Raw genomic sequence first — 24,418 nt, 5'->3', positions numbered from 1 at the left:
ATTTGGGATGCTGTGAGGATTCTGTCCTTCCTCTTCTGTGCTGACTGTGCAGCCTCCTCATGCCAGCACTGGCACTCGGTTGATCTCATGGTGCAACCGTTCAAGAATTTAAACAGGCAGAGAGCAAACTCTGCCAAAAAAAAAAAAAAAAAGCAAAAAGCAAAATTTCCTGTTGATTTGATTCCTTAAGCCGGTTCACCATGAGGTCAGACAAGCAGTAACGCCACTGCGAGGGAAGAAACAGACCACAGCCACGCTTATCTAAATAGCACTCAAAGCCAACCGAAGCAGGCCCTACATGAGCACTTTTCTCTCTCCTCTTCTCAAGGCATTATCTTCGTATCTATGCCAAATCATTCTTCTTGCATGTTCGGACTGACACACCTGATCTTCCTCTCCTTTTGCAGTTGCATATTGGGGTAAGGAAGAGGGAAGAGACAAAAATTTACTATAGGCAGGGTTTAGCTATCTGGAGTTGCAAAGAGCATGTGAGTTTTAAAGTATAATATCACCTTCTACATCCAACCCAAGTATCTGAATGTTCAATCAAGCATTTGGCAGAGATTAACACTTATGGAAAAAAAAAGAAGCTTTAATTATTTATCTACAACAACGCAATCTGACTGAACAGTGTAGACTCACATGCTGGACACAAAAAAGAAAGAAAAGGTTTGCTCCATAGCCTGGATTTGCACACTGGTGCAGAACAGTGGAGTCCCTAGAAAGTGTGTGCTTTCCCTGCACGGCCACTTTATCTACCTACACCATCAGCCCTCACCAACAACAGGCCCGTTATGCCCCAATGCTTCAAACAATTCTCAAACTGCCCTCAGATGCCCAGAACAGCCTTGGGATTTTAAGAACAATCTTTATCATAACCCCCACCCAAGCTAACTTCCACCAAACCCCTGTGGAACCCATTTTTGGGTATCCACAATTTCAGAGTTTTACTTTTTCATTAAAGCGTAGTTATGAGTTATCAAACTTCCCCGTTACTCCCAGATCACCTGGAAGGAACCCACACTCAGAAACTTTGTCTGAAAGACATGAGCATGCGACTTAAGCAGCTTGCAAGGGAGCACGATTCAGACGTCCTGTATGTAAACCAGACCAAATGTGGAGGTCTGAGCTCAGTTGTAAGTGTTGGACTTCCATTTATTCCAAATGACCAGTTTCCAAACCTGATTTCCTACCATGGAGATTTAGGAGATGACAATCTTCTATCATTTCATATGTGCTTTCCTCTGGAATTAATGTAGACTCGCATTCCTGAGTGGTTCTTTCTGAAGCCTTTCCTGTTCTTGTAAACATCTTGGGAACAAATCTGATTTGTTTCATGGGCCACGCAGATCACAGGGGGCTGCTGTCCCATGATTGCTGTGGGACGTTGCTCTTCAACATGACAAAGCTCAATTGTTTAGCACTTACAGCATGAGACAGTGACATAAAACCAAATTCAGTGGAGAATTGCTGCCTATATTTCATGACTATGGCTTCTAAATTAATATTTTAGAACCTATTTCCAGAAGAAATCATACTTATAACCTAATAGATTCTAAATTACCTCCTCACAGCTCTTGGAAGACGTTGTCAGTGATGTGCCTTTTCCAGACATGCAGCCAGCTACTTCAGCAATCAAGAGCCCAAGAACCAAGGAAGCCATGGAGTGTGTCCATACACACACCGTCACCAACCGTGATGCAGTACGGTACCCTCAAAGGTTCATTGAGCATACGAGGCAAGGAAAAAGTGGATTTTTTTATTATTTCAATTGTTTCAGTTGGAACACAAGAACTATCACAGGTATCTTTAACGTATGAAAATATTATATGTAAAGAGATCAGCTAAGCTAATGGATCTGGTGCAGAAGTCCTGATGCTGCATTGATTCAGGATGATCTGAATTCAGTCAGTGCTGCTTTGAGAGAAGGTAAGGCCAAACGACCTCCTGAAGCTGTTTCCTTCTCCTGGGGAGAACATAGTAACCATGCCAACACTCACAGAGCTTTTGTATCAGGGTTTGACCTGACACAAGTGAATGTGGGTGGTAGTATTAGGGTCCAAAACTCAGTTTTCTGACGATTGATGGAGGTGAAGACTGATGTTTTATAGTTGTGATCAAACTCCTCACATGCAGCACGCTGGCTGCCTTCCATGAAGCAGGATTTTTAGTATTTCAATTCTAATACCAGTTGCATTTGCTTCTTTTTCCCCTCTTATTTAAAGAAAACAGCTATGAGATACACACATATAAGAACTGCTCATACTTCAGTGAGTTACAACGGCTTTGTCTGCTGATGAGTACAAGGCTCTTGCTAAGTTACCCTTCAAAGCGTACAGCTCCCACTTTGCTCAGAGCTATGTTGCCATCTCATTACCCTTTTCATACTGGGTAACTGTAAGCCTGTTTCTGTCCAAGTAAATGAAGGAGCAGTTCGAGAAGTAGATAAGGTAATTACTTTGTCTTCTTTATCTCCAGATTCTCAATTAGTTGATCTTTGCCTCCTGCATCTTTACTGCTGAACGGTAAACTACCGTGTTCCCATGAGAAGCTTTTTTCCACAATCAACATTTCTATACCCACCAGTGAGCTCAAGTCCTTGAGTGGGAGAAGAGTAGACCTAAGTCTGAAGCAAGGCAACCACCAACAGGAAAAAAAAAAAAAAAAAAAAAATTTAAGCAGTACTTCGGATGCAAGGGAAACAAGTTATGTAGGAAGCTTAGTTTTCTCAATGCCTTCCTGACAGACCCACTGATAAGGGAAAAAACGTATGAGAGAGGAAAAAAAGCACATTCAGACTTTAGATGCAAGTCTTTACTTGATATCCTCTTAATTTTTTTTTGGAAGCACAGCTAAGAAGTATCAAAGTAATCAGTATTTGCCAGAAGTTAACCCTGTTCCCAACACTGAAGGTATTCCGTAGCAATCGTACTGCAGCATTTTATTGAACAAACTAAAGGCAGGTCAAATGAACACGTACAGCTTGAGAATTATACATGTTTGAACAGACAATAAATTCTTAAATAACATGTTTCACCTTTCCCAGGGTACAGATGTTTGATTAAAAAGATATACTTGGTCTCAAAGTGATAACTTTGGACTACAACTGGCAATGTCTTTGGAAGCTTCAGTGATTTTTTTTATACCAGGTGAATTTGCCCAAGAGCTTTGCCTCATGAAGCATCAGCTTAGGAGTTAGGAACTTCAGAGTGCAACAAAAAACAAGATAGCTTTTTCAGTGCTTTTAGAACTTCATTTTAAAAGAAAAGCTCCCCAGGGGTACTAAATGCTTACTAAATGCTTGAAGTTTTTTGTCCAGAAGTTGCCCTGATGCACCATATGATGGCTTTAAAGAAGCAGCTCACAAACTGTGTCCTTCAAATGGGTTCAATCCTATTAAGAAAAAGACACCAGTGGCACCTGAGATACACATCCCACAGAACAAGGCGGTGAATATTTTAGGCTGGTTTTATGAAACAGAAGTGCTGCTGGGAAGCAGTGATCAGTAGTCAGTTGTGTAACGTGAGCCCTCCAGTGAACTTACTTGAGTTTCCAGAACAAACAAGAAAACCCTGTCCTTGTTTTATGGGTAAGACAAAGTGCACTGGAAAACATCTCTGACATTTATTACACGCTTCTGTGAAGGGAGAGAGCTGCCTACCTTTTGAAATGACTGAACAGCCATTAGAGGTATTAAACGTGAAGAAAAGTGTTTCAGAAACAGGAAAAGGCCATCCGATGAAGTTAACAGACAAGAACCAACACATGATATGAAGAATATTCTACAGAATAAAAAGGCACTTCCCACTGATCAGCCCTATGATAGCTCCCAGGAAAGACATTTCGTCCTTTCCCCCCACTTCAGGTGCAGTACTGACATTCATAAGCAAGTTCTATAAAAAAAAAGTTAACAGTTGTTTCAGTTTTCTTTAATATCTCTAGACCCACATCTTGAAATTATCCACTCAAACCAACTTATCGCAGGACTAACAGGCAACAGGAACCACATCTCAGCTGGTGCTGGCAGAGTTGCACAGGCATGTTTCCAACTCAGAGAACAGAGATGCCAGAGCTGCCTCTGCAAAGAGCCTTTCTGAGCCTCGCTGGTCTCTATGCATGCAAAGACGAGCAGAACCACGCTTTTCTGTTTTGATTTTTTTATTTAAGATTGAAGCAACACTGAGATGATAACTGTATTTACCTCACTAGGCTCTCCTTGAGCTAATAACCCTGCTGAACCCTAGCTTGCTCCAGTCACAGCATAAATATTGATCTACGGAATAGCAACTGCGGATTGTTGCCTTCATTATCATTTTTTTGGGCTCCTGCACTACTCATACATAATACCCATGGGTATGCAGACAGCACACGATCCACTCAGAGGTAGAAATGTTACCTGATCAATATAAGCATCCTAAAATCTATGCTAGAAGACTTAAAGACAGAAATCCAACGTGACCACAGACTATCATCCCCTGAAGGCATGTGTTATGCTGCCAGACATGATTAGAAGGTGATAAGAAAAGAATTTAAAAAACACTACAGATCATGTACAGGAAGCAGCTTCGGGGTTCCACCTTATCACTCCAATCTGCTCCTAGTTTTGTCGTTAATGTGAAGTGGCCAGACAGACAAAACAGTCCGTACAGAACTTAGAATACATAAATCTTAGTACCAAGTTTCAAATAAAATTAACTCTACTTTTAGATGAAAAGTATATTTAAGACACTGCAGTCTTCCATTAACTTTTTTTTTTTTTTTTTTTTTGAAAAGTTGCTTAAGAAGTAAGGGCCATTCCTATTCCTCCCCTGTTCTGCAGGTTTTGGTCTATTTGTCAGTCATTTACATTACTGGGTAAAATTATTCCCAGTAATTTGTTGTCTACTCTCTTTTAGTGTAGGATGTGTGCAGCTTTGATCCTTGGAGTCACCTTCTTGAGCAGGCCAAGACGATCTCAAGACTAAGATGATTACAGGCAATATGTACTACTGACTCCTGAAGTGCTCCAACTGCTGCTGATGTTCAAGGGACCAACATCTCAGATACAGCTACACATTCAAAAATTTCAGGCTTGTTTTCCTTTCTAAAAGCAGCACTGAGCACTTCCATACAGCAATTTTAACTGCTGCTGATTGCATGAGATGCCTAAGATGCCTGGCACCAGCACTGAGCAATCAGGAGAGAAAACTGTCATTTGAGAGACAACTTTTATTTTCCAGAAGCACACAAGAGTTGTCCATTTTTACTTTTTTCTAGGAGGTGGATTGGGGTGCTGGGTTGTTTTTATGGAGTTACTTTTACCACTAGCTAATAAGTGCTTTCCAGAGTGAGCTCATTTGTACATATTCCACATTAGAGGGCTCTGTGAATTGTAGAGCACCACAGGTCTTTCTTGCTTTAAAATACAGACAGTTGCAATATCTCCAAGCCATTGCACAAGAATGCAACATTAGAGCATTCAGACATCTGCGAGGCAAATATTGCACCCTGTCTTAAAAGCAGAGGGGCTGGGCAGAAATACAGTCTTAAAATTTGGGAGATATTGGCACTAGCCATGCCGCATTACATGGCATCTCCAGCTCTTGTCGTGGCACTGACATGACAGGTAATGTCGTGAAAGGTAATGGTAGGCACTCTCGTGCCATAAATAAAGCAGAGTCCCAGTTCAGAAGCTGGTAGTAAAATACTTTGCTCAAATCCAGTATGTGAAGACAACAGCAGTAAGAGAAACCTTACAGAATGCCCAGGAGAGAGTTCATTTTTTTCCACTAAGACTGGAACAGCACATTCCTATCAGCAGCTTATTACTACAACAAACTGATTATGTAGGTGCAAACAGATTAGGTAGGGACTACTACAGATATGCAATTGAAAAACCAGTATTTTGATGCAATTAGAGCTTCTTCTCAGGACAGAGGAGACTAGCATCACATAGCAAGAGTGTATTTAGAGTCTGCATATAAACCAAATGCTTGAGCAACAAACAGCTGAGCGGAAAGGAAGAGAGGCAGAACGAGGACAGAGGGATTCCTCGAGGAGAGGTTAATCTGCTGCCACACACAAATACCCTGTTAAACACTGACCAAGGGTTTGTGTGCCATGTGGGAGAATGTTAATTGTTTACAGGTACTCAGGGTTGGATGAATACCAGGAAGCAGCACTGAGAAAGTCCATTGTACAATTAAGATGGGAGAGGAATCGCTGAAGGAGGCACTTTCATTTAAGTCCGTCCTGCTAGCTCCTAACCTAATTATTTACTACTGAGGGTTTCCTTTCCCAAGATTGAATTCAAGGAACAAAAAAACCCCTGAAAGAACGTTTTCTTTTTCTTGTGGGAAGAAGGGTACGCATATGGGGGACAGGTCTTTGTTTGATGTAGCACTAACCACTATTTGCAGAGGACAGAAAAAATGCCTTCTACTCTATTTGATAATGGCTTCAATGCCTGCCACTCAGGTGATTCATTATTAGCGCTCCTGTCTTACATCCCTATCAGGAAGGCTATAAAGCCAGTAACACTTTTCATGTGAACAGGATAACACTTACAAGGATTTAGCTAAAAACTCTCAAATCATATGCCTACCATTCCAAGAAAATCACTGCTTTACTTTTAATCTATATTTTGGTGAAGTTGGCCAAATGTTCAAGTTCTGTCAGCATCTCCTCCCAGTTTCTTTTCTGTATAAGACTTCCTGAATATTTCTGAGGATTCTGCCCACATGTAATACTTCTGAACTTGGACGAGGAATGCATGTTGAAGGAGGCTCACTACAGACAGAGCTCAGGATTCAGCTTTCAACAGCTCTGATTCCTTCACGTGTGCACAGAGCTTCTGGTTATTGCCTGTACAGACTGTTACCTTTTCTGCTGTTTGCCACTTGAGTTGCATCCCTTACCTACATAACCAGTGCTTTCCTTAGACAGAGCAGTTCACCTAGAATTGTCATTACCTCCTAAGGCGCCCTTTTTCTTCTCAAGGCCTGTAGAGGGAATGATGACAGCCACGGTTTGTATGCCAAACAGGATTACTCAGACCTGAACTTAGCACCTGCCTGTCTCTCCTTGCAAAGAATGACCAATAGTTACTGACCCCAAACAGCCCCCTCTTTATTATCTATCATTAACTGTATGTACACAGGGACACATGAATGCTTAACCCCACCAGATGCATTTCAGGTAGGCCTATCTTAGTCCTGTATCTGCAGGACAGGCTCACTTCAGCACAAAGGCTCTCTAGGAATGAGGATGATAAGGAAGTGCTCCTTGGGGTATTCGGCAAAGCCCATTTCTTCCTCCGTCTCCTGGGCCTGGTTAAACTAGTTGGGGCAGCTTACCAGGGGCCCAGAGACAGACTTCAAAGTGTTTGGTTCTCTTCCATTGTCTCCCATGTTTGTGGAGCTGCTGTTATCAGGCCATTGTCTCCATTCATTCACTCAGACGGGGAGTAAACCGCTTACATCCTCACCGAGCAGCTACCACAACAGGCTTGTCTGAGGGTTTTCTAGGGAAAGAAAGCTGGTGAGGAAAGGCTCATGCTCCAGATATGGAGGGCCACGGTCCGTCACACAGACCACCACTGCACTGGTTTCTGCCTTACCTCGCCCTCTGTCAGGCTTAACAGCCTCAGACTGAAGTCTCGTTTCATTTCACATTCTCTAACTCTTCACATAACACCCTCCCAAAATCTGCTCCACCTCTTTCAGACAGAAAAGCGAGGTGAGGTATCACTCCCCAAGGTGTTCATGCAAACAGATTTTTGAGCATATGGGCTAGGGTCCTCAGGCGCGTTTCCTTTTCTTTTGGATTTCAGTACAGTTTCTGGACAGCAGCAGATTGACAGAGACAAAAGCAGCAGAGGAATGGAAAAGATAACGAGCCCCCCTGGTTCCTGCATTGGCAGGCTGCTCTCTGCCCTTCACATCCACCTATTCGCCTCATTTCGAGTAGGATTACAACAACTTGAGGGAAAGGAAGTGCACTTTATTTAATACTGGAGTGTCACTGAGAGAAGCACAGGCTCCCCTCCTACAGCACAGGGCTGGGGGCTCCCCCAGCAGCTCCCCGGGGCCGCCGCGCCCTCGCCTCCCCTCAGCAGCCGCGGCCCGAGCCCGGCGCCATCCCACGGGTGCCACCTAGCGGCCTCCCCGCCGCTCCTCCCGGCCCCACACGGGCCCAGCACCGCGCTGCGGCTGCAGCCGGCGCCGTCCTGCAGCCACGGCCGCTGATTTCTGCCTCCGAGCCTCGGCCGGCGGCACGGCGAGGCCACCCGCTGCCCCCGGCCAGCGGCCGTCCTGCTCCTGCTCCCTGCAGGGCTTCGCGTTGCAGAGAGTCGGGGGAAGAGCAAAAACTTATCGCATTTGTTCGCCTTCCCAGCACACTTCACGCCACATTTGTAGCCGCAACTTCCTCAGGCCTCTCCCAGATGAGGAGATAAAAGCACGCAAAGTTTTTCCACCAACACCAAGAGGTCTCCACAGGCGGCTGGTAGTGGCCAAAGTCCTACCACCACAGGCTGCGGCTCCCATGCCTCACCAGAGCAGTGAGGAGCGTGTCTCCTGCCACCTTGGAGCCTGAGCACGGTGTTTGCCAGCTCCACTGGGCTGATCAGCCACCTGCTGGCACACCCTGCCTCTGATCTCTTCCCTGCAATAACCTGCTTCAAGAGATGCCAAGCGGGCACCGGGAGACAAGTCCAGTTTCCTTTGCAAAGCCAAGTAGTTAAAACTCAAGGCCCGTATCTCAGTATTTAAGCAAAAAGTGTCCAGGGCTATCGCTCATTCTGCATTTGACACTGAGGCAGTTTCAAGGTGACTGTTCAAGTGATCTTCTCCCAGCCAGCCTGTATGGCAGTGACTTCTGGGACCCACCTACACGTCCTCAGGCAGGCATACTCTGCCCTCCAGGCCGGCAATTCGCTTTCCAGCACTGGTTTAACAGCTACAGCAACACCTCAGCCCTGGAGCTGCTCCCCAGGCTGAAATTCTGAAAAGTTATTTTAACCCATAGCCCTAAAGATCACTTTTTAAATTAAATAGAAGGCTGTTTGGTGGGCATGCACAGGCTCATGTCTTCTGACCTTTTAGAGGGAGAAATCCATATCCGTACCAGGCTGTGTGCATACATCAGTCAGAAAGTTGGAAATTATTTTGCAGTATGTCCTTCTCATACCTATTCCATACAGTACCACAAAGCAAGCTAACTAGGACATGAAGGCCAGACCTGATTCACAGGAGAGAAAGCTGAGGTTACTAGTTACTTGTTAGACATTGTTACAAAAGTCTTCAAACACTAATTTTGGAACACTGTCAAGAAATGTATCTTTTATATATACACATTACACAGTACACCAGTTTTTAATCTTTTTTTTTTTTTTTTTCCCCCCTTAGGAGGCCACAAAGTCAGAAAACAAAGTTTAAAATCTGTTGGATTTTTTTTTTTTAAATGTTGCTTTGTTCCCCTCTTCCTCTCCCCCATGAATGTCTTTGTCCTTAACACTTACATATTATAATGGAGTTTTAAACCTATTTAGAGGGTTTCCCTTCTTTGCATATAGATGACCTCTAACTGAACAGCAATATGAGTCAAGTGCCATGTGCTCCTGATGCTACACATTTTTGCTTTTTATTTATTTATTTTTTGCATTTTTCCTTTAAAAAAGATGCCTGGAATAGACACATAACCTATCCAGTGATTATATATCTATATATATATATGATCTTTAAATGATACCTACATACAAATGAAGATTGCAAGCAAATGGCTCTAGAATTACATACTAGAAAGACTGCTTCCTAAAATTTGCTTTGGAAACAGCTCTAAACCTAAAGTAGACTTCTGTCTTGCAGAAGCACTGTACCATCAGCTCGGTATTTATGGAAACAACTTCTCCAAACAAGTTCAAGTTCTGCCTCTTTCTAAATACATCTTCATTTCCTGAGGTCAAGTCTTCTGTCACCCATTTCCCCACACAGCAGATGGATGAAGTCTTTTCAGAGACTTTAGTCAACCTTATTATGTGATACTGCCTTTTTATTGGTTGCAGGGGTTGACACCAATTCAAAGCTGGAAGGATCCTCTTCTACTCCTGAACCTTTTCAGTGGAAGCTGCTTCATCCACAAAGTTGGTAAGACAACTTTTGCAGCTCATAGGTTGAAAATTCCACCAAAACCGGTGTCTCTTCCAGCCATGCACTCCAGTCTCCAAAATAACGACTCCCAGAAGAGCTTAAAAATGCTCTAAAAATGGCATGCCAAAATGAGTCTCAAAGCCATCAGGTTAGAAATGAACAAGACCTGCCACTGGAAGACATCTAGTACATCTCTGCCTTCAGAAGAATGTCAGTTCCTTTCCACAACAAGGACTGCTCTACCAGAACAAAGGTGAGAAGCATCAGCTCTTAAATATTTTCTCTACTTGATACCTCACCAATATAACACCACCATACACTGGTTTAGCAAGCTACTGGGGCTTAACACCCTTGGGGGGCAGAGGGGTGCAGATTAAAGTTGGAGAGGAAAGCTTAAGGACTGGACAGCAGAAGAGGCTAAACACCACAGGGTTTTCACTCCCATCACCATGTTGGAGAAAGTTTAAGTGATATGCTAAGCCTACCCCATTCTTCAAGTTTAAAGAGACTTCCTTGTGGCCATCAGCAATTTGCTACTCAGTCAAAAATTCAAGTGAGCCAATAGATCTCCTCCAAGTTAGAACACGTTATAGGAGTCAACCATTTCGTGTTATTTTTTAAACCATAAAAAGGAGGCAGTCAAAGCAGCGTTTCAGTTAGGTAGAGAATACTGCATTAATTTCAGAAACTAAATAGTGGCAAGGTTGGAGTCTGTTGCACTGGTTAATGAATGCAGCGACTGTTTTCAAAGATACCCACACATGTACAGATCATAGCTAGCATGAACAGTTTTTACAGCACTGCTGTATAATCTCATTCAGTTATTTGACTACTGATGGTAATTAAGGACCATAACCCATTGCCAAAAAAATAAACAAATGTTAACAACCACCCAAACTTAGGCAATGGCAGAAATTGTGTGTGGATATTCCAGGTTTATTGCCAAGTACTTAGCTGTGCAGAGAAAATTTGGAGTTAAAATAAATTCTTGAGTATGTACAAAACATAAGAATGGAGCCAAACACTTCACGAGCACAGGAAAAACAGCTGAAAAGGTTTTGTGTATGTAGAATGAGTAACTTGAACCTAGATAACAAGGAACAAGATTCACAGATGAGAATATAAAACCACAACAAAAATTAAAGATGTATGGACATAGTCACTCCTGTCTTTCCTTTGGGACATGCACAGAAATACAGCTACGCTCCAGACATTTTGTAGGGTCTGACCCTGGTAAGGTAAGTACTTTACCATGCATATTGATTATTAACTACCAAAGTTGATGTAGTAATACTGAGGTATTAAATCAAAGAAACGTGCATCATGATTTGATTACTAGCTGTAATGTATTATATTTGAAAATGAAACATTATGTATGAAGAAAAACAAGTATAGCAACTGATACGTACAAAATAAAGTCACAGTGGCACATTGAACAATTTTAGGTTACCCAGACTCACTTAAAAATAGAAACCAGAGCCTGGACTCTTCTCTCACGCCATTTTACATGTCTTTACGTTCGTTGATTTCAGCGAAGTTCTTCACAATTTATGCCATTGTGAGAGGAGAATCAAGCCTTGTGTGTTTAAAAGGAAACTGCAGACATGTTTCCCACCAGAGTGCAGGGGGAGATTTTTAAAAAAACACAAGTATATGAACTGTGAAACCAATAGAGTACACAAGTGAAGGCAGGCAAAGAGGCTCTAGCTGGGGGTAGCGGTGGTGGTGAGCTTGCAGTTTATCCACAGCTCTCCCCCCCTTCTTCTTTTTGAGACCTGGGATTGACATTAAGAAGTCAGAAACCCAGTCATTATACTGGCTTTTAAATAAATTGTTAGAAATAAGTATTACATTTGCTTTCTGACAGACATTTTTGATTTATATTTTCCTACTGATATTCTGCAGAGTAAGGACAGGGCCATTTGCTTTGCGAAGAACAGACTTTCCATTCCCTGAAACTGGGAAGGGGATCTGAATGATTTTTAGTGCTAGAAAATGGTGCCTAAATTACTCACACCCAAACTAAAATAATAAAATCTTCCCCAAATCCTTCAGAGTCTTTCAGATAACCAGTACTACAGTAGTTAGAAAGAGTAGCCAGTACCACTTACAAGTCAAGAGTACTGGCAGAGTACTAAACGATTTAGAGATGGCAGAACACCTTCATGGTTTGGACCTACTGGGAGCCGATGGCACAACTGAAGCTACTGCTTTATCATCATTTCTTGAGGCAGCAGCACACAGTTAGGGAGATCCTTGCCAAGGTCATGAAAGAAGAACTCCACATACTAAAACAACTGTTATATTGATTTAGAAAGCCCACTTAAACAGAATGAAACAAGAAACTCTCCAAAACACCATATTTTTTCAACCCAACGCTAGCTCCCTGCCTGAACCATGCCAGCACAACCAGGCAACGCTGCATGGGAAATTGCTTGAGCATTTCCATAGGGAATACAGACTGAATTCATTGCTATATCAGGGGTGCCATCTTAATACAAAATTAAAGTTATTTATAGCTAAGAGCCCAACACTGCCAGAGTATGACTGTAACTACCAGCTTGGAGATGCCCTTTCCCCACCCTCATTCATGTGCACAACCAGTGCCACAGCTCATATACTTGTTTAAGTTCTTCCCTGCACTTCAGTAAAAAGACATGCCTGAAGTCTCCTTTTGAAAAGCAAGTCTGGATTGTCTTCCCACTTCGGCATCAAGTCCTGACTGACGGATTGAGTATGCAACAGAAAGCAGGAAGAAGGTAAATGCACAGGACTGGACGAAGGAGGGCTTCTACCTATCGCATAATTCAAGATCTGCCTGCTAGTTTCCATGAGAGATGTTCTTTCAAAGCATTAGTCTACTTCCAGAGGCTGTGGGAAGGTGGAAAAAGACCCAAGAACAAACGCCTATGCTCTTGAATATACAACTTGAAATGTTTTGGAGTTAGTGCTTAAATGTTGAACACTGACTTGTACAAAGAAAAGAACAAAAACACCACACCCTTAAATGAACAGCAGCCTGGTATCACCTCAATTCTGAAAATATGGTAAGCAAATATACTTCTGTGCTACTATATCACAGTCAAAGAGTCTCCATCATATTAGTATCTCTTTACACTCAAGTCCAAGACATTAAGACATGCTTAACAACTAATATATCAGACAGGTTTATAAACAGATAGTGCCAGAGAAGAAAGACAGGGAGACATTGAAAATAAACCCACTGAACTTACAGCCGAGAAGGTGGCAGATGCAGAACTAGACAATAGAGCTTTGCGTGTCAGAGGAGATTTTGCAAAGAAATCTGAAAAGCAATAAACATGCAGCAACAAAACTGATGACTGCATGTCATTGAGGTCACTTCAGTTCCATCACATTCCTACAACGCTCAAGTTCAATATGTCAGCAGCTACTCTTACAGAGAGAAGAGCTGGTGTCTCACAAGAAGATCAGTTTTACATAACAGGAAAATCATAAACTGAGAAAGAAACTGGCTGATAGGCTGGACCACCAAACTACAGCTTCATACCACCTGAAAACCCCCATGAAAATTGTTCAAGCAGATTGACTGTAGGGTTGGGGTGAGGCTCAGTGTTTATGGGGCTCACAAGTAGCAAACTAGATTGTGCCCCACTTGCAGAGTGCCAGAGCAGGCACTTCAACAGCTTTTTGGCAGCTCTTATTTAACTACAAAGGCAGTATCTGAGGCTCACACTTATAACAGAGGGGTGCTCTCCTCAGGTGGAGGCAAGCTCTCCATCCTCACCCTGGTACTCAGCTCCCTTCCCTGTACTCTCCCAAGGCTGGTCTATGCCAAAGGGGACCCAGGCTGTGGAGAAGGGCTGCCAAAACGTGACTGCTCACTTTAGGCAGCTCACGCTGCTCTCCTGTGAGTGGTATCTCACAGTAGACACCTGTGGAAATCCAGACCCACACCAAAATGCTGAGAAGACAGCAAAGCTGAGTTCTGGGTGACATCCTCAGAAGGCTGGAGGTAAAGCACGCTTTGAGGACCTCCATACAGATGAGAGCCTGGTCTGCATTTTGCATGTTTGGCACTGCTCAAAGACATTCGTTGGCTATTGGCCTGCTAAGCTCTTCAGGCTTATAAGTTCCTTTGCGTTCATTTTCAACTACTACTTTTGTTAAATATAAACATATCCTCTGTGTATCTTACTCCCATATTCCATATGCACAAAACTAACTCATTTCAGTACTGGGGTGAATGGGAACTCAATATTTATCACCCAGATCCACCATGCTTTGCAAACAAGACAGGAAAAACTCACAAGGACTTTATCCATGTGATCTTTCTGATGAGCAAAGCTTGAGGAAGCAGTTCAAAGCTCTCAGCAAGCCATATGTATGCTTCTGTAAAAAAGACATCTGCAATTCACCAGTGAGGTTCTAGACCTAGCATAATTCATTCGCAGTCTGCATAGAGAGATGCAAATACACCAGGTTCAGACAATTCTTCAATGCTTTCATAAAATTCATTTAGAAGTATATAAATATTCACATTTGGAATTGTTAACTCAGCTTGTATTTTTGTACAGAAATACCGAAGCTGCAAAGATATGACACTTCTGGAAAAAGGCCAAAATAAAGTCAAAATACTTTCATGGTAAGCAAGCACACAAACACATGCAGTTTCTTTACACAAACATGTACAAACTTCTGGTTTATTAACTACAGCACCGGGTTACAAAAAGAGCTCTTTAAAAAACACCTTCGCTAATCAGGCACTAATTTTTAATGTACTTTGAAACCACTCGGCTTTTGCTGCGGTTAGACAAGTCGATCCACACTTGAAAGTGCAAGGAGGCTTTAAACTTGTACCATGGTTACCGTGCATTTGTGTTGCAAGAGAAATGGGCCATGGGTGAGGGCAGTGTCTGACTAGCCACCGAGCTCAGCTGGTTGAGCAAGAGTGCCTGTGCAGCTAGGCAGGCTCTTGCTGAGCCAGCACGATCCCCGTCACACAGGTACTCCATTAATGAAGAGATCATGGGAGGGTAAAATGGGAAAAGCTGAACAATTGCAGGGCTTGTGCTGAAGGAGGTTTATATTCCTCGCGGGAGCAATACCGAAAAGATGTGTGCTTCGAGGAGGGGCATAGCAATATCTGTCCAGAATACCTTTAGAAATTCAGTTGCACTGTTCAAGTGACTGCAACGAAAAATGCAGGTGTAAAGGCTAGCGAGAGAAGATGCAGCTTTCTTGCAGCACAAGAGGATGGATGTAGAGTTGTACCACCCAGCACGGTGGTGCAGCCCTGAAGCCTACGTTGCTATATTCATAGCTGCATCTGTTACTTCCTTTTAAGAACACTCAAACACCTTCAGAAACAAAGAAACCCAGACAGAGTAACTTCAATTTTTTCCTTTTTATAAGGACTAACATCATCCCATTTCAAAAGCTTCTGTAGGTTTTGTTATAAGCATCACGGTATTGACAAGTAGATTTTTAATCACGCTGGTTGCAATTATACAAATCAGTGATCAAATCCCGGGAAAAGCCAGAGCTTTCGTATATGCTACATTAACTCAAAGATTAGACTTTGAATTTGGTGCATTGCCATCACAGAAACCTACTTCGGAGGTCATATAATATTGAGACTGGGGCCAGTGGATGCAAGATTAGACAGCAAACAAGCTAAAAAAGTGATTATAAAAACATCACAGGAAACAAAATTTATTTTCAAAAAGCAAAGCAATCACGTTTCAATATTTGGAAGGCAGTTGGCAATGCTTTTTGGCATGTGGCTGCTCCACGAAGCCAATATTGTGTAACTGGAAACATTTCAAAAGAAAGAGAATTGGTGAAGTCAAGGACTGTAATTGCAAGCTGTGGGATCTGTGCTCTGATAAAAAAGAGGGCAACCAAAAAAAACTGTAGCAGGTATAAATCCATAAGCCCACTCCATAACATTTTTATCAGCCAACTTGATAGAACTGGAGAGCGAAGGAGGGGGCGGCACAGAGGGAAGGAAAATGGAGAGAAGCACACAAGGCTGAACAGCACGAGCTATTGGGTGCCATAAATCAATGTTTCTAACACGAATCTTAGACAGGAGTACATGACTTCAGTACAGAACAACTGAAATAACACACTTCCAGCTTTTGTTGATGCGTAATCCACTGGAAATGAAAGGCCTGCCTGGGAGGCTGTCTACCACGGGTGTACGAGCTAGAAAAACACTCTGAGCCCGATAGGTTCACAATGATGTTGAAGAGCAGCTCACCAATCTTACGGCTGCAGTTAAGAACTTTCAAGAAGTCAGCCTTCCAGGCAGAGCTCCAAGAAAAGGTGAACGAGCAAGAAGCTGCCATTTGCAGATATTTTAGAAATCCTGGAAGTGTTTGTGTTGGCTCGTGCCTCCTGTGCCTGAGCACTTCACTCATTTTGTGCACTAAAAAAAAAAAAAAAATAAAAAAAGATCCCCTCGCACAAGGATATGCTTGAGAATTGTCAGCTCACATGGGGATCGTTTGCTTAATTTCCTCCCCCAAAAAAGGGCCACGTATTTGGTTCACAACATAAACAAACAAGACGCGAAGAATCATGGCAGATCACTTGAGAAATTTGCTTCAGTAACCGGAAACATCCTTCTGATAGCGAAGCAGCAGCCAAGGAGTTGTTTCTGTAAAAAACATGTAATTTTGGCAAATTGTGAAGTGATGTGATAGTCTGTCTTGGTATTTTTGCCAGAAATGTCACAACTTCAGTGTGCTATGACTTGTAAAACACGTTTCTTCCCATCACTCTTCAGCAATAAGGTGGGAGGGGGAAGATGAGGGATTGCTGCATTATATCTCTCCAAGCTGGTTCTTCCCATTAGACAACTCTTAATCCAAACAATTCAGGCTTACAAGTAAAAGCTACTCATTTCTGTAAACACTTCCAGGAGCAGGACCTAGGCGTGCAGGGCTTACAACAAGCATATACCAGTGGACAGAGCTAACCTCGAGTTTACCTCTGTTTAAGAGAGCATGAAGAGAAAACAGTGCTGGCCAAACTGGAGCTTCATCCTCGATACAAGGGAGGAAATTAATACTGATACAAGCCACTTGGTTGTTACGCACCCATCTCATCATCAAGTATTCTTAATGCAATACAAGATCACTGAACAAGTTTCCTAGGATCACTTGGGGATCACTGTCATGATAAAAACAAGTAGAAGCGATGCCTCAGAGCATGCTCTTTTATACCCCCCCTCTCAGCCCCAGCAGGGATCTCCTTGCTGGAGGACAGCGTAGGGGCAGAAAGGAAACAAACCCCAGCTTGTTTGTTTTACAGGGCCTCCACCATCGCATCTGGTTACCTCTGGAACGAGGAGGCTCAGCACCCGAGCAGGCAGAGCCCTTACACCAAAGTGCAGCTCTCGGTCCGCTCTGTCAGAAGCGGCACACAGCAGCCGCTGACAATGCATTATGCAAGAGCCACGTTACAAAGGGAAAGGGTTTTTTGGCTGGGATACAGAGGCTGGAGCATTACAAGGGGTCCAAGCAATCTGCAGAGGCATAATACAAACCAAAGCCATTTAAATTCCTCTGTAAAACGTAGACGTTCATTAGCATAGAAAAGTTTCACAGGAAAACAATGACAAAGTCAAAGCCATCTGATTTTCATATGCTAATTAATTAAATATGCCAAGTGCATTTAATCTCTTATTATAACCATAGGGGGAGACAGACCAAACTCTTGAAGTTCTGAAAAGCCAGGTCATTAGTGTGCCAAGTCATTCTTCAGATCTCCGTCGTGTATACAAATTTACATTCCCAACTTATTAGGTATGGAAGTAAAACCCGGCTCCCCCCTCCTGCGCCCCGTTTCTCCTCCTTCGGAGGACACTTGCTGTCTTCTGTTCATGTACCCCAAATGCCTTAAGTGCTCGAAAGAACCGGTTTGCTAGAGAAATAAAGCACAGAAGCCATTTTCCACGAGTCCCTGTTAATGCCCCCGTCCCCGTAAGATGCAGGGGGACCGGTGGGAAGTGCCATTAGGAGCATTCCTGCACACACGCATGAAAATCCACGCATAGTTTGTGCTCTTCCACGTTCAAGCTGGGCTGACATTTTCTGGCCATTTCTTGCCCTTCTAAACAAGAAAAGGATTCTGGTGTTTACGTAAGGCTCTTCTTGCTTCATAAATCTTAAATTGAAACAGATTTTTTTTTTTCCCCCCCCTAAACAATTACCTTCTTCAGAGTTATCATAGTACAGGATATTAGGGAAAAACCAGACTCTCCTGTTGCTTTTACCCACATCTGACTCCAATCTTAATAGCTCAGCTATTAACCCTGTAAGGTCCCCGCTCGCACACCTTGCCCGGCCGACGGTAACGTTCCTATATGACCGATCTGGGCTCGCTCTTCGCAGCCCCTTTTGTTATCCAGCAGGAGCAGCTCCGTGCCCCGTGGGTAACCAGCCCCATAAGCTGTCTTGGTGCCGGGGCTCAGAAGAAGAGGATCTGTCACCGCAGCCAGCATCCCTGCCATCCTCCTCTTTCCAAGCCTGCCCTGATCCGAGCAACGCCACCCCCTGCGCTGCTCCACCACAGCTCAAGGGGCCAAACGCCTTCCACCAGCACGTCCCGGTGCTCCACCAGAGCTCATGGGGCCAAAGCAGCCCGTCCCAAAGGAGCCCGTCCCAAAGCAGCCCGCAGCCTGCCACGCAAGGCACACCGCTCGGAGCCTGCCCAGCACCGCAACCAGCCAACTTGTGGGGCCGCTGCCCCCTGACGCCCCTATAGGCTTCAAGGTGTAGGATACCGGCGGTAACCTATAGGGTGCCCCGCGCACCCCATGAACCGCAGCGGAGGGGGGACAAGTTGTATGGGGGGACGCTGAGCTCGCAGCACCCCCGTGGGGGGGGGAGCTGATGGATTTTCGTTAAATGAGGAAGGAAAATAAATGAAAGGAAAGAAATAAAAGGGAAAAGGAGAAAGGATAAAAAAAGGGAGAAGGAAATAAAAATAAGAGGGAGAAAAATAAAAAGGAAAAGAGAAAATAAAAGGAAAAGAAAAAAATGAAAGGAAATGAAAAAAATAAAAGGAAAAGGGAAAAAAGGAAATAAAAGGGAAAAAAAAGTAAAATTTAAAAAGGAAAAAAATAAAAAAGGAAAAATAAAAACGGAGAAAAAAAATAAAATTAAAAAAAAAAGGAAGAAAAGTCATCGGACGCCCCTGCGGAGGGACGGGACCGGTGTTACCCCGGACGGCTGCGGCCGCGGGATGCCGCTGTCAGCCCCGGGCCGGTCCCGGCGGGACCCTGAGCGCTCCGCAACCACCGCCCCCCGCTGCCGGTGCCGGTGCCGCCCAGTGCTGCCCGGTGCTTACCTCCCGCGGCGCCGGGGCGCCCGCATTGACAGCGGGGGAGGCAGCGCGCTGGGACCGTGCCCTGCCGTCGGGAGCCGAGCCGAGCCGAGCCGAGCCGAGCCGAGCCGAGCCGAGCCGAGCCGAGCCGAGCCGAGCCGCCGCCGGCCGCCCCCGCCGCGAGTGCCCGCTGCCCGCCGCCGCTCCCCGCCCTAATGGGGCTCCGCCGCTCCGCGCCCGGGACGGCGGCGGCCGCCTTCCGCCGCGCCCATTGGCTGCCGCCCGCCGCGCCCGCCAATCGCCGTCGGGAAAAGCCGGGGGGCGGGGCGAAGGAGGAGGGGGCGGGGAGAGGGGCGGCTCCGGGGGGTGCGGACTCGGGGGCCGCGGGTTCGGGGCCCGGGGCTGGGTCCGGGGGCTGGGGGCTCGGGCTCCTTCCCGGTCCCCTTCCCGGTCCCGTCCTGCCCAGCCCCGGCCCCGTTCAGGCCGCCGGAGCTTGCCTCGGTCACCCGCAGCCCGCTCGTGGCTCTGCAGTGGTCCCGCAGTCCCAAAGCCCCGTAGAAGGATGCGTAGCAGAGGGGCCGTCCAGCGGTGGTGTCCGTGGGGTTTTGGATGGACGCCACTGCCAGATGATGGTGGATGAGGGGGTGCTGGGGGTCACAAGTTCTCCCCGCTCGGTGAGACACCCGTGGTGTTGGAAGCACAGGGGCTCTCCCCAAGGCTGGGATGCGTGCAGCCGGCCGGCAGCGCCTCTCTCGACTCTACCCAAGAAATGACTCGGGGTTAGGAAATGACAGCTTTCCCTTCGTGTCTTGAAGCACATTTGGGTTTCCTGTGCTGGGAGAGTAAGTGTATTATCTAGAATTCAATCTGGTCAAAGCCGGCCTTCTGTAGCAAAAGAAACAAAAACGCAGCCCTCACGGGAAGCTGCCTTAGCCCGCGACCCCAGGCTCCAAGTTTATTGCAGGCGAGAGCGTCAGACCCACGTAGCGCCTGGGAAGGCTCAGCGGCAGTTCTCACCCTGCCCCTCTGCCCCGTTTCCTCGCCGTCTGGATGCAGCATCACCAGCGCGCAGTCTAACATCTCCTTTTAAATCTTAACCGAGTCTAAAAATGAGCACCTCCAGACTGCGTCTGCGTGGACGTTGTCGGAGAGAAAGCAAAGACACTTGGTCAGACAGGTGACATCTCATTAGCAGAGGTCTCTGTCACTTCTTCCATCAGACTGAATGCTGATATCTCCTATAATTTAGGAGAAAACATGAAGGACCAAGCAGAAATGTGGAAAAAAAAATAATCTGGAAGGAATAAGAAGAAAAGGATAGCAAAGATGGTAAAAGGGCTGCTTGCACCCCCCCGCTGCTCTGCCTCTGCTTGTCCTTTGTCCCGTGCTCTTCCATGCCACCTCTTCGAGCATTTCTGTAGCTCTTATCACTAAGATCTAAATATGTTTAGGCTGTGCTTGCAGCACTACATGATTTCCGTCATTTACTCCTTCCCACTTCAAGCTCCAAAGGTATAGGAAATAAGATTGCTTGGCTTTTAAATAACCTTGTCAGAGGTGTTTACAGTCATATATTAGCAGATCTGAATCTGGAATGAAAGAATTTATGGCCAATGCACTCTTTTAAGTTGTATATCTGTTTATCTGATCCTCACTCACAAATGCCTCTAATTAAGCTATAAACCCTTAGTTTCTACTTAACCATATGGGTAGGCTGGGAAGTTTGCTACAGTAATGTAATTTACCCACTCTACAGCCTTGTCTGCAATGCAAATCCAGCATAACTGCTTTAATAGTGTTACAGCCTGCTCTGTTTCTCACTATAGGGACAGAAATAAAGCGTGTCCAAGCTACCAACTGTAGCTGTGATGAAACAGTTCTCTTGGACCTACAGGATATTGTGTTTTTACAGGGGAGAAAATACACTCATAGCCCTACCAACAACAGGGAAGAAATGCAACCCAGAAGTACAAGTACTGAGGAAGGGGATATGATATTCTCAAAGAGGTTTTTGCACTTTCTGTGGGGGCTGCTCTGCTCCCCCTGGATTTGTTGCATTCTTACCTTCTGTACTGTTTGCATTTTTTGCTTGGAGGCACTTTTCTTTGACCTGAAGTCCAGATAATTTGAAGATGGAGTCTGCTGCAGTGGATTGAGGGACGTTATAAGGAAAGCTTCCACAGAAAAGAGGCCCTGGGTTAAAATAGCTATTCGTCTGCCTTAAATTCTTGTTGAATATTTCATAAATATTTATGCAAGAAAAGACATCTAAGTTGACAATAAGCAAGTTTAAAAGTGGCTTGAGTCCCAGTTTTGTTACCTTGACATAGTAGAAACTCTGACTTGCATGGAACTCTGGGCAATACTTATCTAACATATGAAAAATATATCTTAAAATATGTTCCAAATTTAGGATTTTTCTCTAGAAAGTCGTGCTGACTTCAGCTATCATGAATTTCATGTGAAAAATGCAATTTTTAGCCTATGTTGCAGAAGCTTTTCTTAAAAAGTGAAGTGTGAAAAGTTGTTGTGTGATTTTTAAGAGGAAAAAGTATCTGTGTAGATTCACACAGGTACCTCAGAAGGAAATGCTTAGAGCAATCCATAAGACCTTCTTTTCCAGTCTTGCCTCTTCCAGTGACTACATTTAGCATTTCTTATTACCCTTAAGGTATCCCATGCTTTCAGATCTGAAAGGACTAGCTGACCCTTGATAGCTGAGAAGTCACACAAAACCCTTTTTGTGTAAATCACATGTAGAAAATTACAACTGCAGCTGCGGGTGGGTGAACAAGAATAGCTCCTTAGCTAGGTAGCAGAAATACCATCTAGCACTGATGTAGCTTTGAGGCTTGCAAGAGATGGCTGGACAAGATGGCCTTCAGATTTCCTCTCCAACTCTAATTGTTATGTGATCCTCTGATCTAGAGAGTTTGGATTCAGCCACTACAGATGACACAGGCCAGACTAAACAAGTCTAGTTACCAAAGCAGTTAAAGTATGGGGGAATATGAAATACCCATCCCTCGAGACGGAGAGTTTGAGTGAAGCAGAGTGGGTTTGTACTGGCATTAGGCCACCCCACAGGTGCCTACATGGTGGTTTTACTCTATATGTAGAACAAAACTAGCATCAGATTAGGGGTGAGGCTTTATTTATTTACTTATTTATTTATTTGTCAGATCAGATTGGATTCTTTCATTTTGTTTTAACTTCTTGCAGTGGTTTGAGTGAAGGTCAGCTTCTGGGTTCATTTGGGGACTTTTGGAGAACAATGCTGTAACTGCTGCTCTCTTTCTGCAACACTGTACGTTGGATTTTATACTTTCTCTTTATTTCTTCATGTGCCTTTAGGAAGGGAGCCCACAATAGGTACAATGGCCATTTTTCCTATTTTTACTTCTAAGTAGCAGTAGGAATACCTTGGTCTCCCTGTTTCCATGCAGAGAATATAACTGTCTTGCATGACATGGGACCTGTAAGGCACAGACAATATTTGTGCAGCCCTTTTGTCCAAAAAGCTATATAGAAGCACATCAATTATTAATATTATTGAGAACACCTTGTTCTGTTTCTGCATTGGATGCTTCTGGGCCAGTTTAACTAGAATCAAATCATGTAGTCTGCCTGAAGCAATTAGGCATAAGCTTTCAAATGCTGATTCTTATCAAACCAACTCTTTTCTTTGGCTTATACCTAGCAATACGTTCTTTATCAGCTGTATAGATTTGGCTCAAAAACAGTCTTATGAAGCAGTGCTAATAGTTAGTTTTCAGAATGTCAGTGCTTAAGAGGGTTGCTTTCCCCACTGCCTTATCAGGCACACCACTTTCCTCCTCTGTGTCCTCAGGAGTCCCAACAATCTCCATCAAACGCACTCCAAGTGCTGGGTGGTCTTTGCAGGCTAGTTGGAAACCTTCTCCCCAGCCATTCAAGGCAGGGATAGGCAGAGGAGTGCTAGGACTCCCTCTCGTCATCCCGGTTGGATTTCTTTTCCCCCATAAGCCTTGGTATAGCATGGACAGAGGGAAGGAATTTCATCCTGGTGGGGATTCAGGACAAAGCTGGAATGCAGGCCTGCATTTTGGAGATGGAGTGCGTTCTCAGGTTTTCCAGTTCATGTCTTGTTTCAGGCTACACCATCTCCTTTTTTTTGGCTCATTTTTACAATAGTCCTTCATTTCTGCATAAGAGCTCTCTGCTGGTTTTTTGCTTTTTTTGTTTGCTTTGGCCTTATCCCTTGGCTCCAAAACTTTTTCAACTACATGGTCCTTCATAAGCTCTGTTTAAAAGTCGATTGAATCCTTGCATGGCCTGCTAAAAGAAGTCCCTTATGGGTTTCATTCCCAGGCATCCTCCATAGTTGCTTAACTCTCTCTGTCCTCCCTGCCCAGACTAAAATATCATTCTTATTTGAAGGCTTCATGCTCTGCCTTTGATCACAGACTTTTCTGTCAGTTCTTCTAGCCTAGTTATCTCCTCTGGACTAGGATAAAATGGGCAATTTGACTGAGATGAAAAGAACAACATTTCACTTGCAATACATGTAAGTAATCCCCGTCGTGTTTCTGAGATCTGCTGTTGTGCCTTGTTCTCCTTCCCACCGGAGCTGGAGTCAGCCCTGCTAGCTGCTGTGATGTTTGGAGCAGCTCTTGGAAGGCATCCGAACATTTCTGTTCCTGGTCCAACTGTGGATGATTGTACTCTGCCTTTGGAGTGGTCTCAGATGAATCTAATTGTGTTCAAGAGATAATGCCAAAACTCCCTGCATTTCTCTAGTTCCAGATGAAGGCTGAGAAATCCGGTGGCCTTTGAGCATGTTTCCCAGTACTGCTAGGCATTAGACTCCTACCTGCACACTTATGAGGCTACCATGGATTTTTTTTTCACAGCATTTTCCCCAGGAATGTGGCCATTTCATTGCCTGGAGGCGTTTCCGTTTGCACAGGAGATAACAAGAGTGAACAACCTTCTGT

At 44.4% G+C, this 24,418-nt stretch overlaps 1 protein-coding gene across 1 annotated transcript in view; it reads right to left on the bottom strand.

Moving 5' to 3' along the window:
• PRICKLE1 (prickle planar cell polarity protein 1) overlaps positions 1-19,608 on the bottom strand; it is a 64,417-nt gene extending 44,809 nt beyond the window's left edge. The window contains exon 1 of the mRNA XM_084305977.1: positions 19,467-19,608. The gene's annotated coding sequence lies outside the window, so the exon portion shown is untranslated. The remainder of the gene's footprint in view (positions 1-19,466) is intronic.
• Between the last annotated feature and the right edge of the window lie 4,810 nt (positions 19,609-24,418).

This window comes from Netta rufina (assembly GCF_964035555.1).
Source record: "Netta rufina genome assembly, chromosome: 1".
Taxonomy (NCBI): Eukaryota; Metazoa; Chordata; class Aves; order Anseriformes; family Anatidae; genus Netta; species Netta rufina.
This window is presented reverse-complemented; position numbering and strand designations above follow the sequence as displayed.